Raw genomic sequence first — 4,422 nt, 5'->3', positions numbered from 1 at the left:
AAAATGGTCCCTGAATTTGAAAATCGATCAATATAGTCCCTCAAGTAAGTGTCCCAAGTCAATGTAGTCATTCCGTCACAATTCTTTTAAAATTTTGTTATGTGCTGATGTAATACATGAATGGGTCACACAAGTCTAATTAAATTAAAAAAATTACGAATAGGTTTAATTATTTAATAGTTAATAAAAAAGTTGTCAACCCAAAAATCCAGTCCTACAATCACCTCTGATCTCAATCCACATTCCTCTACCTCCTTTGTTCTCTATTCTCTTAAAAAAAAATTAATAATCTCAATACACCCATCTTTACACACTTCGACACCCTTCACCGAATTGAACCTGGATCAAGATCATCTTTGATGACAGCTTGGCCGATTGGCAACGACTTTTGGGACATCAGCATTAACATTTAGGTGATTAACATCCTCACAACCTTAATCTTGGAGAGCTTGTTCGACACTTCCTTGATGGTCTGGTGACAAGGTCTGCCTTGAGACAATGAGGTTATAACCGAGGTACATCTATTGTTGGTTGAAAACTATTTCCAAACCCCTCTTAGGCCTTGGTTAAGTCTTGTGCCTTTGAAAATTTATAGAAGGGATCTCTCTTTAAAGTAGGTCCTACTATAAGAAAAAAAAAACTCATTGTGCAAAAAGGTATTTAGACAACCTTTTTAATTAATTATTAAACCCACATCAACACATAATAAATTTTTTTACAGAATTGTGGCGGGTGTTGGAAATGTGCCCTAAAGACAATCATATGATGATACTTTACGGACATTTTACATGTTAAACTAATCTAGTTTAACTATAAAGGGCAAAGATTATTGTTTGAGCCGTCTCATATAAATGTTATATGCTTAAACGATAAAGTCCAAGGAATATGTGATTGGAAGAATGTAATCTAATGAAGTTAGATTCATGAGACCATTCTTTCGTAGACACATCCTAAATGTTCCTGATCATAGGATTGCCAATTGGGCATTGACAGTCCGTCAAGATCGGTACGTGCTATGTCTTCTCTCAGGGAGAGTGACTAGTCTCGAGTCATTGGTGTGTGTGACATCAAGACAAGTACGTAGGTGCTCAGTAGAGAATGAGTTCACTGAACGTGATCAACGAAGAGTTCTCATACTCATGTCACATGAGAACTCATGTTTGGGATAATGCAAATTAGTCATTTGACCTGAGGCATCACAGTTGTCTTGTGGTTAAGTCCTTGATCTTTGATTATGTCAAAGTCACCCCATCGGGGTGTCCACGGCATCGTTGGGGTTAAGCCACTTAGCCATGGAGGCAAGTGAATGCGCAACAAGGGATCTCTAACCTTCAAACTGTTTGAGGGAGAATACTCTATGATATGATTTAGAATCTCTGGCCAGAGTATGAATGAGATTTAGAAAAGTCGTTCTAAATCACATTCAAGGAAATCATATAAGCACACGAATCACATTGGATAGTAGACATGAATAAATAAACTATCAAACCAAACAATGTGGTCAGGAGTATTAGATTAGAGAAAGACCGTATTGCATTTGTAATCCCAAACTGAATAGGTTTTCTCTACCTCTTCTGATTAGCTTGGGTAACCATGATATGCTGCAAGGTGTCACTCATGGTTTGTGGAAGCCCTAAACGTGTGTAATCACTAAAGGGAGAATTGAAAGTAAGTTTCAATTCACAATCGATTTAAAATGGTTTTAATCGCCCACTGCCTCGCTAAAAGGAACCTAATGGATCGCACACCGTGTAAGGTGGAGATTGAAGAAACAATGGAGATGAGTAAGAATGATTAAATGGTTTAATCATTAATTTATGGCAAGGATTAATTAATACGTTAATTAATCAAACGAATAAGTTCGTTGAAGACCTCGGGATAGGTTTTGGACCTTAAGGCCCAATGGGCTTCGAACGTCAAGCCCATTGACTTAAGTTGTATGACAACTTAATGAATAATGATTCACTAAGACCCAAAAGCCCAAACAACACCCCATGGCCGGCCATTTAGAGGAAGGGTAGTGAACTTTCTTTAATTACAAGTTTGCCACTCAAATGAATAAAGGTATAAATATGACTTTATAGCCTTTTATTCATTAGGGTTTCTTTTAGAGAAAATTGGTGAGAACTTGTCTCTCCATTTTCTCTCTAGGAGGCCGGCCCCTTGGGGGGTGCATCTTGCAATCCCACTACTCCAAGGTCACTCATTTCTTCTCCAATCTCTCCTTAGTGAAGAGACTTAGAGGTTCCCTACTTTGGGAACTTGGAGAAACCTATTCTTCCATCCAAAAATATAGATTTAAGATGCAAGGAATGAAGGCCCTCTCTTTGGGTGATTAGCCTTTGCTTATGCAAAGAGGAATCTACAAAGGTATAAATCTCAACTCACTTTGTTTTGAGTTGATTAATGGTTCACCAATCTACTAGGCTTTGAATTTCTTGGTTAATGTTTTGTTTTTAAGTGCATGCTAGCATGATTCCGCCTTTAATTGTTAATTGCATGCTATATGATGTTGCTTAAATGAACATGTTTTCACAAAATATTCCTTCAGCGGGAATATCATATTAATTTGTGACACCTATTTTCAAGGACTACATGGATCGATTTTCAATTTTGATGACCATTTGGATGGTGTGGGTCAATTTTAGGGATCATTTGTGTTAATACTCATAAATCTTGTGAGGCTCATTTATGTGCCACATCAGCACTTTACGAAATTTAAAAAAAAAAAAATTTGACGGAAGGACTACATTGATTTGTGACGCCTATTTTCAAGGACAACATTGATTGATTTCAGGGATCATCTTGATGGTGAGAGTCAATTTTATGGACCATTTATGATAAATATATATATATATATATATAAATAAATAAATAGAAAAAAAATCATCAAATTCTTGTTCTTAAAGAAAAGACAGAATTATATTTGGTCACAAACAACTAAAATAAACGTCAGTATTCAGTGAAAGCTCACTGAAAATTGGAATATTTTTGGTGGGATCTTGCTGAATAAGGACAAATTTTTAAATGGAGTGACGTTGAACTGTTAAGCAGAAAAAAGCGTGAACATCTATTATATATAAAGAGAATGAAAAAGGTGAATAGTGATTTGGTGTCACCATGCTTCAACAAAATTATTAGGATAAAAATGCCCCCAAAACAAAAAACTTCAAAGGCATTCCAAAATAATGCAACAAATAAGGTAGGGGCATTTTCGTCATTTTAACAGTATTTCTTTAATAATTTACTTTTTGGTGCTTTTTTTTTTAATTAGTACCTCACAATAAGCTATCAATAATGTGATTCAATTTCTTTATTTTTAAACACATTCAAAACATCTTAAGAAGCGTGTAATGCCGGTTATAAAAAAAGGTTTTTCGCAAGCGAATAATAATGTGATTAAATAAGTTATCAAATGATTGTTTTTTATTTTATTTTTAACAAACGATATTATCTATACTAAGGGGGAGGGGGTGGGCTTAGCCTCACAATGGGCTAGCAACAATGTGATTCAATCAATTATCTATTAAATATTATTTTCTCTATTTGTAAACAATTTAAAATATCGTGCAATGTCGGTTATAAAAAAGGTATTTCACACACGGATAATAATGTGATTAAATTAATTGTCAAACAATTTTTTTTTAAAAATAAACGATATTATCTACACTAATGGGGGTGGGCTTAGCCTCACAATAGGCTAGCAATAATATGATTCAATCAACTGTTTATTAAATATTTTTTTCTCTATTCTTAATGTAAATTGACACACCCCGATCCTAGAATCAAGGCGTGCTGGCCATCACGTGGGCGTGACGTAACCAAAAGTGCGATGCGGAAGCAAAAGATAAAAGAAATACGAAGGAATAAAAACCAACTACTAGCAATAATATCCAACTAACATGCTAGAGTGAGTTTAAGTGTGAAACACACACATTCAGAGCATAAGTACTAAGTGCAGTCAAGTAGGACCATAACTAAATTACAACACCCGAAGGTGAGTCCTACATTTAAGTAGTCTGTCAGAATGTCGTGGGAATCCTCGTGAGCCTCCAACAGTGCTAACTAGAACCTGGAGGGGCGCAAAACAAGATTGAGTGGGTCAGTAAAACAAAGCTTTTCGAAAATATTTCATTAAACAACACTTTTAACCCCTCACTGTAAAACCTGTATACTTTCCCAGAAAAATAGTATATACATAATCATATATCACAGCAAAACTCAAATCACAAGTCTTTAACACTTTTCAAGAATACGCCATACTATGATTCAAAACATGATAAGGATGCATCAATATAACAGGTGAAATAATGAATCAACCGGAGACCCTGCAGTTGTCCTGTACGGTTAATTTTATAGCTCAATATCCAACCCAACCGGAGTCACTACTGTGACCTGTACGGCACTACTCTGCACATAAAT

General features: G+C 35.4%; 1 non-coding gene across 1 annotated transcript; it reads left to right on the top strand.

Moving 5' to 3' along the window:
• Positions 1-469: 469 nt before the first annotated feature.
• On the top strand, positions 470-621 carry LOC139198480 (U4 spliceosomal RNA). Its single transcript, XR_011584014.1, has one exon. It is a non-coding gene; the product is annotated as a U4 spliceosomal RNA (small nuclear RNA).
• The last annotated feature ends 3,801 nt before the right edge of the window (positions 622-4,422 follow it).

The sequence above is a fragment of the Malus domestica genome, chromosome 01 (genome assembly GCF_042453785.1).
Source record: "Malus domestica chromosome 01, GDT2T_hap1".
NCBI lineage: Eukaryota > Viridiplantae > Streptophyta > Magnoliopsida > Rosales > Rosaceae > Malus > Malus domestica.
The sequence above is the reverse complement of the archived record's forward strand: the minus strand, read 5'-3'. Positions and strand labels throughout refer to the sequence as shown.